The 14,196-nt window shown below is 53.1% G+C and overlaps 1 pseudogene across 1 annotated transcript in view; it reads left to right on the forward strand.

Annotated features, from left to right (window-relative positions):
* Positions 1-14,196, forward strand: part of LOC144732062 (ankyrin repeat domain-containing protein 17-like) — an 82,803-nt pseudogene that overhangs the window by 43,500 nt on the left and 25,107 nt on the right. The window contains exons 5-12 of the transcript XR_013588145.1: positions 122-269; positions 1,721-1,954; positions 2,843-2,937; positions 4,033-4,270; positions 4,849-5,040; positions 11,495-11,604; positions 12,301-12,388; positions 13,538-13,665. The product of XR_013588145.1 is annotated as an ankyrin repeat domain-containing protein 17-like (transcript). The remainder of the gene's footprint in view (positions 1-121; positions 270-1,720; positions 1,955-2,842; positions 2,938-4,032; positions 4,271-4,848; positions 5,041-11,494; positions 11,605-12,300; positions 12,389-13,537; positions 13,666-14,196) is intronic.

Genomic DNA, 14,196 nt, shown 5'->3' on the forward strand with positions numbered 1-14,196 from the left:
GTGCCACTGCGTCGCGTCGCTGAGTTACGTTTCCAGGTCTGTGTGTGTGTGCGTGTGGTGGCGGTGGTCGTTGGTGCTGTCCCCCGCGGTGCTGATCGGTGCGCGGGCGCGCCGGCTGCAGGTGCTGCTGGCGATGCACGCCAACGTAGAGGACCGCGGCGTGAAGGGTGACATCACGCCGCTCATGGCGGCTGCCAGCGGCGGCTTTGTGGACATCGTGCGGCTGCTGCTTGCTCACGGCGCTGACGTCAACGCGCAGTCCTCCACCGGTGAGCTGCGGCGGCAGAAGCGGCAGCAGCTGCGGTGCGGGATCCCACAAGGCCCAAGCGCGTTGGCTTGGCAGGCGGCAACGCATGTGCTGTGTTCTAATGACTAACCCCGTTGGCAGGCAACTAATTTGGACCAGCTTGGGACACTGTGACCCCTTCTTAACCTGCGTAATTGTTGGGCGGTGGGCAATGTTGGAGGGGGGGGGGTATGAGGCGCGAAACCGCTGGCCCTGTGGAGATGATTAAAGTTTAAATGGCTAACGACTCGTGTTTTGCTTGTGTTGTGATCGCCGTCCCATGGCCGGTCGAAGGTCTCCGTGTGGGAAACGCACCGCTGCCTGACATTGCCTAATTATGAAAATTTACCGACGGGAGCCACGTGCCAATATGAACTGCGACAGAAGTTCAGCATACGTACGTTACCAAAACCACCACCCATTGGTCGCGCGGCAAGCGCCGTCCCCAGAATCTCGAAGTGGCAGGGCTGGAGACTGTAAACAGAGGACTTTGAGCTTAGAGTGGGGGGCGGGGGGGGGGGACAGTAAACCTGAGAGCCAGCAGTAGCTGTAGGCAGTGCTTAGGATGAAGCAAGTCTTTCGTCAGCAAGATGCTGCCCGTGATGAATAGCTTCCCTGAGAAAATGCCCCCTGTAAACAAGAAAACGTACCCCCATCGCGTATTTACGGTATTTCCGTTACGTAACAACCGCACTGGCCGCGCCATCTGTACTACATTAGTTTACCCAGTACGGCGAGCTTGCTACACTGAGGCCTTGATTCTATGTTGCCAGCGCAGCGTGCATTGGTGACGGCGCGTGACCCCACACGTTTGCCTCGGCCGTAGGTCCGCATGGCAAAGGAATTGTTGTAGCTCAGCCTCCTCCCTTTCCATTTCATGCCGAGGGTGAAATGGGCGCAGGCCGGAGTGGGAGTGGATGGTGTGTGCGGAACTCGGATTAACCAAACAAAAGCTGCTTTGGCAACAATGAACCCGTGGACTTTGAAAGCTCCACGTGAGGCCACCCTACATTGTCAAACACGCACGTACCCCATTCCGAGCCATCCTGTAAACATTTCGAGGAGCGCCGACAGTTAATTCGTTAGGCAGGCAAACGTGTGATTGGTGTTCTTGGCTGGGCTCGCTGATAAAATGCATGCCGTCTGCTTTCACAGTGGACGTTTGAGATTTCGTGACGTCGTTCGCAAGAGTAGGCCATCGTGTGCCGGTGACATGGTCCAAATTTCCCAAATGTGAAGAATCGCACTGTGAATGACTCGATTAGAATTACACACATCATCGCCCTCCTCGTGAAAGAGCCGTGACACTCGGTGAGGGTGTCGAGAGTAGACGGGTGTAAAATTATTACAATAACAAGATGCAAAAATCGCTCCGACACGCTAGTCCCACCTGACCCCCCCCATCTTTTCCTGCGCACTCGGTGTTGTCGGCAGGCAACACGGCCCTGACGTACGCGTGCGCCGGCGGCTACGTGGACGTGGTGCGCGTGCTGCTGGAGGCTGGCGCCAACCTGGAGGACCACAACGAGAGCGGGCACACGCCGCTGATGGAGGCGGCGAGCGGCGGCCACGTGGAGGTGGCACGCCTGCTGCTGGAGCGCGGCGCCGGCATCAACACGCACTCCAACGAGTTCAAGGAGAGCGCCCTCACCCTCGCCTGCTACAAGGGTACGTTGCCGCCCGCTACGCTCTCCGTTTGTCCGGGCGGCGGGCGCCAGAGCTGCGCGCGGATCCACAGGACGGTTTTCTTGGTCGTTAGGATCGAGAGGTGAAGGCCCTGCCGTGACGACAATGAAGGCCCTGCCGTGACGGCAGGGCCTTCACCGAAATCCTCTCGATCCTTCTCTGTTCTCTGCCCTCCTCTTCGTAACCAAAAAACACCGCCCCCTTCCTTCCGTCATCTGATTATTTTCCCTTCCATTCCCTCCTTTTACGTCCTTATTCGTCAAACACTTGTCCCCTCGCAAGAATGAGTCCCAATCCATCTGCTTTCTCTCCCCTTCTGACAACTTGCACGATCGTTTTTTCTTTCGTTGATGCCGTGCATGAGGGCTCATTGGGCTTCTCTGTCCAGCTTACTCTGGCCAGCGATTGGGTGTTATTGTGACAAACGTATTCTGCAGGCCATGGGTTACAAAGTGTGTCTTTGAGAACGTACTTTACCAATAACGTACGAGTCCCTTCGTTTTATTGATCGAGTGCCTCTTGATTTCTGGAACAATCCATTTCAGAAATTTGGACATTTGGGACATTGGATGAGTTTTTGAAATGTGTACAATAGACGGTAAAGGCAATTGCGCAGGTGTACTCTTGGCTCGGAAGGCAGTATTTGAGAGGGTGTTGAGATACACGTTACATAATGGAACAAACCCGAAGGACCGAGCCGGCGTTTCTCATTGCAATTCTGCCAGTGTTTGTCGTGTGCTTCTGGCAGCGCCTCACGCTCGTGCGTCCTTGGCTTCCACCCACCTCTCTATCGGGTGCCGGTGTTTGGGTTGTGACGATAAAAAAAAATGCTATGAATGCCATTATTATTTTTTTTTCTTTCTCCTGCAGGCCACCTGGAGATGGTGAGGTTCCTCTTAGAGGCCGGAGCTGACCAGGAGCACAAGACGGATGAGATGCACACAGCTCTGATGGAGGCTTGCATGGTGGGTGGTGGCGGTGGTGGCGGTGGTGGCGGCGGCGCACATGCACATCAGCGGAGGCCACACACGAGAGCGGTGGCTCCAGGCCAGCTGTGTTGGTGCACCGCATAACGAGCGACAACACAATTAGAGCAGAGGACTGTTTTGAAAAAGAGATTTCCTGCAGAGCCGTTGTGTCCATCCACAGTGGCAAAGTGTAACGTTTTTCTGTGATTGGTTTTAGGGTTATTGTTTTAAGCTCGCCGGTAATCTAAAGAACTCTCGCAACCAAATTTAGCAGCAATTAGATTTTATGTTTTTTTCTTGAAACTGTGCCAAGCATCTTGAGGAAATCCAGGAAGTCGGAATAAAATGCAGGAAGTCAGAATTATTCTTTGGCTGGGGCCACCTTAGATGACTTCCTGCATGTTTTTCTGACTTCCTGGTTTTCTGAAGCAGCAATAACTACCGTGTGCTGAAACAATAATACATTGGCATGTCAGACACTTGTTCACGTAACAATTTAATTTGTTTGGCTATGTAAGGTGGTGGGGGAGGATCTTACAATACACATTTGGTCAGATGATTGTGATCGAAGCCAAAATTAAATTCTGAATCATTATATTCGGGCGGTGACGTGCCCTTGTTGCTTTTTGCATAGGCTCACGGTTCAAATCCAGAGGGTGTCCTGAATAATTCTGTGGGTGCATTAGGCCGAAGACTACACTCCGTCTGCTCCACAGTGGATGGTAAAGATCCCGTGATGTCCCCCGCCCCCCCCCCCCCCGGCTTCCCCTTAGTATGCTGGTTATTCTTCTCCTCCCCCCTCCATCTTCCCCTCCCCATTTAAATCGTCATCTTTCTCCCCCTTGGTTGGGGCAGCAGGGGCCCGGACTCCAATTTGTACCGCCCCTTTCATGTGGTTCCACCACGCCGGAATGGGTGTTCACGGATTTTTTTCTGTATCCTGTTTGGTGGAACCTCTCGCTGTGGTATTGCAATGAAAGATAAAGACCCCTTGTCGCCATCGACAAGGGCAGGGCCCATTTCCCGGCGTCACGGCCCAAATTTTGCCAAAATGTTGAAATGGTTTGCGTCGCGTCCGTCCCCTGCTTGCAGGACGGGCACGTGGAGGTGGCGCGGCTGCTGCTGGAGAGCGGCGCGCAGGTCAACATGCCGGCCGACTCGTTCGAGTCTCCACTCACGCTGGCCGCGTGCGGCGGGCACGTGGAGCTGGCGGCGCTGCTCATCGAGAGGGGGGCCAACCTGGAGGAGGTGAACGACGAGGGCTACACGCCGCTGATGGAGGCCGCCCGCGAGGGCCACGAGGAGATGGTCGCCCTCCTGCTCGCGCAAGGTGAGATCGCGCGCCGACGTCGGGATTCTCTGGGGAGTAGCTGGGTGTGCCGGGCCGGCTCGCTTCACGTCGTCCACGCCGTGTTTTCACCACCGCGCTAGAGGTCGCAACAACAAAACCCGCTCGCTCGCTCGCCAATGGCACTGCGGTGGCCTTTCGCGCCGCGCACGCCAGTCTGTTTGCTGATATGCGTAGATTTGTGTTCGTCGCCCCAATAAAAGACTTGGTCAAGTTAGACAACAAAGAATGAGCGGCCGATGTTTAAGGACTTTTCTCTGCCTGCACAACAGCACGGCGTCACCTTAACACGTAGGTTTTTCAGCCAATAGGATTCGTTATTGAATTGATAAATTTGGTTGTGAGAATTACGGCTCGAACGGTAACAATTGGCTTGTTGAACGCTTGTACGCATGATAATTCAATTTTCGTGGTCTTGTTAGGGTGGTGGGGAGAGCCTTACGAAATAAATTTGGCCAAATCATTCCGTGACTTAACCCAAAAATGTTTCGCCTCGGTGTTCCCCCCGGGGCTCCCCCGTAACTGGTACTGTGTTTCGCTCGCTCGCCCGCCGCCCCCAGGCGCAAACATCAACGCGCAGACGGAGGAGACGCAGGAGACGGCGCTCACCCTGGCGTGCTGCGGTGGCTTCCTGGAGGTGGCCGACTTCCTCATCAAGGCGGGAGCCGACCTGGAGCTGGGCTGCTCCACGCCGCTCATGGAGGCCGCCCAGGAGGGCCACCTGGAGCTCGTCAAGTACCTCCTCGCCGCAGGTAGCCGTCGCCCCACTCACCCCCTTCCCCCCCCCCCCGTCCATCTGAGAGGTCACTTCCTGTGTTTTCACGCAAACTACGAAAGCTCGAAACTGTTCGTCTGGAGACTAGGACCTCGGGGGGGCAGGCATCGATGCATCGATTCTTGGAATCACTTCTTTTGTTAAGTCTCAAGATCTGTACGTGTCTATGTGTGTGCGTGTGAGAATATTTTGTTGCGCATTATACGAGTGTAACGGTGTGAGTGACGTATTACACACAAGATTAAATCGCACAAAAAGCAAACGAATGAAATGGTAGGAAAAAGAAGATTTTTGTTATTAAATCGTGGCAATGCACAGAATTGCTGGGGGGGGTCATTATTAAATGCTTTCATGGCACACTGCTTAGCAATACCATTGTTCCAGCTCTATAGCTGCTGGGCAGTCATGGTAACAGAATACTTTCACAAAAGCATTTTTATGAAGAAACAAAAAAAACGAGGCAACCTCATGTTGCGTACCAGGAGTAGGTTTGTCCGGCTGACGTAATGGACCGGCTTGCCAGCTCCGTTGTTGTTGTGTTGCCTGATATACGTGCTTCTCGTGTCTGTTTGCAAAAGTCCTTTTTCCAGTTGACTGAGCAGTGTCAAAATTGTGTGGTCTCAAATATCAAAATTGTGTGGCCTCAAATAGTACTTTTCATACAGCTTTGTCAGCTGAACATTTAATAATACGTTGATTAACTACATTTCTTTCGTGATTTGCCATTCATGTGAGCCCGCAGAGTAAGCTGAAAAGTGTGAAAAATAACGATCGTAATTTGCATCTGATGTAGTGCAACACTCTCCCCCCCACATAGTCCGTGACATGTCAGTTCGCTTTACATCGCGTCTCATCTTCTTGGTTTTTTCGGTAATGTCACGTAGAAGGGAAATAATAAAATAATAAAAATTTAACATAATACAATAATTCTCATGACGTTTCGGCCACAAAGCCATTCAGACGTTGTCTTTCCGACAGACCTGTTCTTAATGTTCAGACGCGTTTGAATGTTCAGACGCTGTCTTTCCGACAGACCTGTTCTTCACCTGAGGACGGCTGCTTGCGTTGTGTCCGAAACGTCGTGAGAATTATTTTATTATGTTTTATTTTTATTATTTTATTATTTCCCTTCTACGTGACTTTACCGAAAGTACCAAGAAGATGAATCCCTGCAGCCACGAAAGCTTTAAATCGAAATCGCATCTCATCTCAACACATGTGAAGGGGCGCGCACGGCCAGTGGCAGCAGCTGTCCCCGTGCTGCACAGTTTGGCAGCACCTGACCTGCCAACGGGAACTTTTTGTCCCTCTTGGTAGGGGGCGACGATTGCCGCTCTGTGCAAATCACCAGTTTGAGGGAGCTGCGCGCAGATGCTGTGGGAAGAAGGGATGTGGACATGCCATCGGTGCAGGGCAGCGAGGGTTAGAGGCAGACAGAGGGCGCGAGGTGAGAGGATGCGGTGGAGTGAGGGTCGGGAGCGGCGGAGGAGACTGGAGAGTAGTGGGTGTAGAAAGAAGCACGTGGAGAGAGACAATATCCTTGCAGCTGTAATGGGGCTCATGGCTGAGAAGAACCTCTGTAGATTGACTGGATTCTGCGTGCACGACAATCGCAAATAGTAATCTGTTAATCGCGACAACAAATGATGACTATTAATCGAAGAGCGGAGCGGGTAATTGTTTCGTACGCTTATGTTGTGGTTGTTTGCGCGCGTTATCGTGCAGTTAATATTCCGCAAACAATGCCCCTTTTGTGAATCGCAGTGGGGAAATTACAATGTGGTATTCCCAAGAAGGCAAGTAAAATTAATAGATGAATGGATTCCAAACAGAGCTGAATTGTTGTTTCCCGACACTCTCTTCTGCTGTGCCACGCTCTGCCGCCTGATCTGTGTGTGGTGTATGTACGATCTGTGCATGTGGCGCATCGTGCGCACCGCAGGGTGCGCTGCCTTGCACGTGATGTATGATCCTGCCGTGGGTTGTTGGAGGCCGCCCAGGAGCCACCCCCACAGCCTCCCACCTCTCCCATTCACCCCGCTGCCTTGGCGGGGGACGATGACACCCCAGAGCGTCTGGTTTTCACTGCACCATTGCACAAAGCAATGCAGCATTTGTTTAGAAATACGATATAAGCGCTGGCGTCGATGCAGAGAATGAGTGACGTATTTAAATAAGCGGACAATATGCTCCCTTGCCAAAACCTGTCTCCACACATGAAACAAAAATACGTTTTACACTTCTCATCAGCCACACGCTTGGTACCCTGGGAGTTCAATAGCCTCGGCAGTGACGGTTCAACACAAGCAAGCTTTGGACAGGTTTCGACATCCAACGTCTCGTCCAGCAGTCACGCCTGCCCGAACCAATGTTGGTCAACTGCCAGATGTCCATAGGCTGACCATTACAATGCACAACATAATCATTTGCGTTGTGGAGAATATAAAGGACTAAATCGTAGACAAGATGCCTCCCCTACAAATAGATTCTTCCATGAAGCTGATTGTCTCTACAAATTACCTTTATTTACCTGCAGATCACGCAATCGAAATACGCACGGCAACATCTCTCCCCCTGCCGTGAAACTACCACAGCCTGTGGGAAACCCAGCAGGGGGCTTCCTTCGTGGTGGCCCTGCGCTACGGGAAGGGGAGCACGAATACCCAGAGCGTGCTTCATAACCCTCGATACTTTGTGTATTTATGCAGAGCACGGCAAGACGTGCGGTGTGCACGGCCCTGGGGGCGGAGAGCTGGGGCTGCTTGGCACAGAAGCGAGCGATCTGCATTGTAACTGGTCGGTGGGCGCATCTGATAAGCCGGTGCAACTACACACTGGCCTAGGCAGACCTGGTTTTCCTTTGTGCGGCAGCAAATCTGATAGGCTTACTTACCCAAGAATGCGTCGGGCGGGGGGTGGTGGGGGCTTATGCGCACATTTCCTTGAATTGCTACCCTGTCTCATCGAAAAGAAGTCGAGCAAGGTCTCTTGCTATGTGTGCATCACACATTGTATGCGGCGAAAGCCCCCATGTCGTTCCGTCTCGAGACGAAGGGATAGTTCACAACCCAGGTAGGCTGCCGCTAAGCAGGAACAACATAGCGGCGTTTGGACGACTTGCTGCTGCTGCAATGCCACCACCACCACTCGAGTTGCCCACTTAATGACTCTAGAATGCGTGGTATGCAAAACGAACATTCCAGACGATCAGACAAAGGGCTGACTGTGTCGGGATCGTTTCTCCCCCTCTCTCTCACACACCGGGCAGGCTGCACGCGCCCAAGGCGTCTGTATTCTGCGACGGTCAAAACGCGGCCGTTGTGCCCTTTCACAATGCGATCATCGAATACGGCGTTTTGGCGCAGTTGACGAAGCCTCGCCGTTCGGTAGGGGATGGCGCTTGACGAGTATTGACCCGCAAGCGTGACCAGACGGCTCGTTTAGTTGGCAGCCTTCCCCCCCCGGCACCACATTTTCCTTTGCATTGTCACCGTCTTTGTAACTGGAGAGCGACCTATTTTTAAAACCTTCACCCGGGCGGCAGCACGAGTTGGGTTGTCGCCGGCACCGAAAGGCGGCGGCGGCGGCGGAGGTTGCTCTGCCAGTGCCAGGTGGTGGCGTGGCCATTGGTGAGGCACTGACGCAGGCTCTGACGCAGGCGCTGGTTTACAGGGCTGTGTCCCCGATGAGATTTCTGTGGTAATTAATCGCCATAGAATAACAAACAAATACCCCCCCACGCCCTTCAGCCGGCAGGAGCGCTGGGATATCATCACTTGTAACGTTTGACCGCGCGTCAAATATTTGTCACTTCAAAACAACTTTGCTTAAATCAGCAGCTGGACCAACAGGAAATTAAGTGAAGAAATAACGTGATGTACAGCACTTTGTCACAGTCCACTGCGGCGTTAGGACCTCTCCAAGCCATTGCAGGTCATGGTGGGTGGACCGCTTCAGATGCCGTGACCGGGAATCGAACTCGGGTCACTGCATCCGGAGCGTGGAGCTCCAACCACCCTCCAGCTTGTATTGTCGGTCACGTGTTCGCATTTTTCTCACGTCAACCCAACCTTCCGCCAATCGTCGTCACGGCAGCAACGGCAGGGCAAGAGGAAGTAAAAGGAAAGACATTGTTGATTTAGTGAAGTGGCAGTGTTGACTCTGGATTAGAGGAGCCGTTTTTCTGCAGGTGTTTGTGTTTACTATCAGTCGGCAGCATGCGAATAATGACGCGGCACTTGTGCGTGTTCGGTGCCCCTTTGCCGTGTCATTTTCCACGTCTCCACTCGGGCGGGGGGGTGGGTAACTCAATATCGCGCGTTGTTCCGAGTACGGCGATAACAGGAGCGCCACCCGGGCAAAAAAGTGTGCCCTGACCCCTCTCTAAGCTGTTGCGTCAGTCTTCCTGAGCCTATTGCAAGCGGCTTGCGCTGGACACATTATTTGGCACAATGGTGGCTGATGGACGAGACTGGAATGGCAGCCAAAGGAGAGAAATGTGCCCGAGAAAAGTGACTACCGTGGAAATGGATGGATCGTGGCATCGCTGGAGCACTCGAGGGATCGTAATGGCTTGGAGAGACCTTCATCCAGCAGTGGATCGACCATGGGGTGATGAGCATGATTATGAAAAGTCATTGAAACAAAAGCCTCTTTTGCAAGGAAGTCTTGGCACAAACAACAAAAAGCTGTACGGATAAACCAACAGTGCAATCAGAAAAATCAATGCACAAGGACACACAGGCGCTGGGCACCTCACACTTGCCCACTGTGGTCAACGTGCCCTGCTCGCAGTGGACAGAGGAAACAACAGCCGGCTTCTCCACACCGATCGTGTGCGCCGTGACAGGTGAAGAGGCATGAGTAAATGTGTACACCGTGGCACTCGCAAACCTATGCCAGATAGCCACAACACTGTCCGAACAACTTAACAAAAGGCACGATTTGTCATTTTCAAAGTTGCAAATGACAATGATCGCTGTTCTCTTCACAAATGTTGACTGCGAAGAGCTGGCCTGGCGGGTTCTGGTGCCCAGCTTGTTCTTCTCTTGACACAAGCGAGAGGAGTATTTCGCAGTGCGCCCCTTGCCTTAGCGGCAGTCTCGGGGGCATTGTAGAGGCAGCGATCTGCCATGAGGCCTCCTCCCATCAGAGGGCTTTCCCCTCCGTCCAGCTTGGAGAGACACGTTTCTTCTTGCCAGGCAAGAAGGCCAAACGTAGATTCGCGGGCTTTTCATCATCGGTCCCTCAGATTCGCCACATCCCAGACGTTAAGCCAACATAATTTGCGCTTCTTTTAGCCGATGTTGAATCGAGCTTTTGGTAGCACATTGATATATATTGCTCTCCAGTTGGATTGGCGGCCATCACACACGACAAGCGGGCGTCGTAGGCATCAGAGGGGGCAGGAAAGTAAAAAAACCCGTTCTGCCCCTCGACCCATGTGGGTGAAGTATGGTCAAAACAACGCTCACTGCCTGTACCGCATTGAGGATGCGCTCGTCCAAGGAGTGGATTTACGATCGCGCCGTGTCTCGTGCGAATCTGGAATGAGCTCGGTGTGGAGTGGTCGAGTGGTTTGAGTCATGTATTGCACGGGGGACTTGCAGAATCCACCGGTGCCATACATCTGTGTACTCGCATGATCCACGCGTACGTTCACACAGGCCTCTTGTCAATCCACTGCTGGATGAGGACGTCCCCATGCCGTGCGAGCCACGGGGGGTTATATGACCATACATCACCACGCTGATCAGGATGGTTGGTGAAGGCAGAGAGCTTGGAGCTTGGTACAGTACAACGATAGATTTGCTGCCCACTGAGTTAATTCCCGTTGCTGCCCCAGAGCAACCTGTTCTGTACGGGGTGGTCGCCCACCCCAGCGGCTATCCTGGCTCATCCGGGCTTGAAAACGGGCACCCCGTTGCGGACATCAAAGACCGGACTCACAGATGCCTTGGTGTGTTTGTATTATAAATAGTTAACAAGTAAGGAGTTAATCATGTGTGTGCTTGGATTATGCAATTCTTTCCAACAACCCTTTGTGTTCACAACTATTTAATTAGTGTTGAAGCCAACGGTACTGTTGGGGCAGAATGCATTGTCGTGTTATAAATGGGTCCTTTCGCTCTGGGTTTTATCACCGAAGTTTTCGCGCAAAATTTTTGTTTTAATGTCGTGGGTTTTCTCGTGGGGTGGGGGGGGTGGTGTGCGCTAGACTTAATAACAGCAACACAACTCGACACTCGTGTTTTGTTCTCATCGGCTCTTCCTTGGCGGGAGTTCCAGCGCCTGCTGCCCCTCTCGGACAACGCCGCTAACCTCCGTTGGCGACCGTTGCCAAACGAGGCGCCAACAGCTCCCCCTTTGTTTGACGTCGCGCCGCGCCCGCCATCCCTGTCCCGTGCGTGCCGCGTGTGCGCGCGAGACAGGGGCCAACGTGCACGCGACGACGGCCACGGGCGACACGGCGCTCACGTACGCCTGCGAGAATGGCCACACCGACGTGGCCGACCTCCTGCTGCAAGCCGGCGCCGACCTGGTGAGGCCACGATCCGGCCGTGCGGTGGTGAAGTCGAAATCCAACACTTTCTCCGTCCCCCTCTCTGCCCGATTTTATTTTATTTGTTGACGGGAGAAAGAAACATTCAGCCGTTAGCTGTTTTACGACAATGACTCGCAGAGGGCCTTTGTGAATGGGAAGAAAAAGGAGCTGCAGCAAATACATATTAATATTGCAAACACTTGAGTGGTAAACACATTTGAGGAAAACAACATCCAAGTCTTGCACCGTTCACTTAACAATGGCAGGGTGGTGATTCACATTCACACTGAAGGCATGAGACGGGTAACCACGTGTTCAGGGATGCAGTGCATTACAGAAATATAATGCCCAATTGCATGAGGTTCGCTTACCACTTGTGCAAGAGACGATGAGGGGAAACGATGGGGAACCAATAACAGCAACAGGATAATGCTGAATACTAACCTGCAGATGATTAACTTTTTTATTACCAAGTTGCCCCCTATTGTGATAATTCGGCAGTACCCTCTTGCAAAATATTATTGGGACTCGGAAAGGTTTTGTTGGGGAAACGAGCGTTAACTATGAAAATAAAAAAACTCGACTTCTCGGACAAATCTGTCCGACTCGGTCAACCGGGGTCACCTGGGATCGCCCAGGGTGCGTTCGCGTCGCACGCGAGCGACGAGTAAAGCGTGCCGTGCCGTCCCGCAGGAGCACGAGTCGGAGGGCGGCCGCACGCCGCTCATGAAGGCGGCGCGGGCCGGACACGTGTGCACCGTGCAGTTCCTCATCAGCAAGGGTGAGTGCGAGCGCCGCGCGCGCCACGGAGAACCCCGCCACCATGTGCACTCAATCAATGGGCAGCCGCCGCCCTCCACCAAGTGGCAGCGACGTCACCCGTGGCACGCTTGCACCAGGCTAGGTGCGCTTTGCGGCCGTCTAAAGTGCGGATGGCTTGCTGCTGGCAGGAAGGGGGTCCCCAGGACAGACCCAGGTGCTAGAGATGACAGGCAGATGACTGCTACCCATTATACCAACTTTGCTGCGTTTTAGCCGGTCCTATACTTGGGCTGACGTCTGGATAATATCGTTTGCCGCATCATAGGCAACTTCAATTCCAAGTCCGGTCACTGGGTTTGTAGCGATGTTCCACAACGCTGCCCATGCCACCCCCCACCTCTTAATATCGAGATGGATGGTTGGCAAATGTTTCTTTTGCGGTGATTCTGACCTGCAAAACGAGTGTTATTTTGTTCCGTGAAATTGTTTGCTTTGTGCACGGCCAACTTCCTGACCCTGAATTAAAAACAGAAGTCTTAAATGCTGCATGCCAAAATAAAGTTGGAAGCTTAAAATAGTATTTTTATACATTGTGCAAATGAAGTCCGACCCCAAAGTAATGATGAACAGTTTATTTAGAATCGCCCTGTGAGCTCAGAAGCTCTTGAATCGGGTTTCATCAACAAAACAAAAAAACTGTTAAATTAGAAACACGCTTGCAACAGGTCACATAAAATTTTTAAATACAATAAATACAGCAATGGAAAAAGTCAACAAATGTTTTTTACAATATATTACTTAATTATAAAATTAATATGGTGGAATTAAGCTGCGGTAACGACGTTAAATATATGACTGCATGCGGGGTATATGGAGGTGCGGGCGATCTGATTTTTTTTTTTACACAAAACGCTATTTTTGCGGGTTATATGCGTCTGCGGGTTATATGCGTCTGCGGGAAAATACGGTAATCATAACAATCGCCATGATGGTCCCAACCACTTTTTGCCCATTTGGTCAGAACAAACCGACCGCAGTCCTGCTGTTGGGACGTTTTCTTTTTTGGCAATAACGCCGGCCGTGTTTTGTCGCCCGCCTCCGCGTGGCCGCCGCCTGTGCGCCCCGTCCACTCTTGCCCCCCACCCCCCCCACGGTCTCCTGGGTGCAGGGGCAGACGTGAACCGCGCCACGGCCAACAACGACCACACGGTGCTGTCGCTGGCTTGCGCCGGCGGCCACCTCTCCGTGGTCGAGCTGCTACTGGCTCACGGCGCCGATCCCAACCACCGCCTTAAGGTAAACCGCCCGCCCGCTTTGCCCGGCTGGGACGCCGCGCCGATCGGCACGCACCGCCAAAGCCCGTCGCCCTCGGCACGCGTTCCCCGATGAGTCGCTCCTGCCCATGCCTGCACCGGCGGCAACGGCGGCGGCCGCGCCGGTGAGAAGGCGGTGAGGCCGCTTGCGCCGGGCCGGCTGCGCTTCGGGACCGGCACGTGACACGTGGAATGTTCGCTACCGGCAGGCGGTCACGGTTACAGACCCCAGGTGTTTTGGGTTAACTGATTGAGGTGACTGGCAGATGAACCACCTGTGCTCCCCACTGCCAGCAAACACTTATACATGCGCGCGCGCGCGCACACACACATCTGAACTTGCGCACACAAAGGCCTCGTGCTGTCATGCGGCCTTCATCCAACGACAGTGTCAAGTTACAGCCCCCGTGCTTGGCCGTCCCAATTAGCCCATGTGTCCAAGGGTCCATTGCTGCCAGGGCAGCTGTATTCCATACTCCCACGTGGATACACTCACGTACACATATGTGCACAT

The sequence above is a fragment of the Lampetra planeri genome, chromosome 41 (assembly GCF_965212315.1).
Source record: "Lampetra planeri chromosome 41, kcLamPlan1.2.h2, whole genome shotgun sequence".
Taxonomy (NCBI): domain Eukaryota; kingdom Metazoa; phylum Chordata; class Hyperoartia; order Petromyzontiformes; family Petromyzontidae; genus Lampetra; species Lampetra planeri.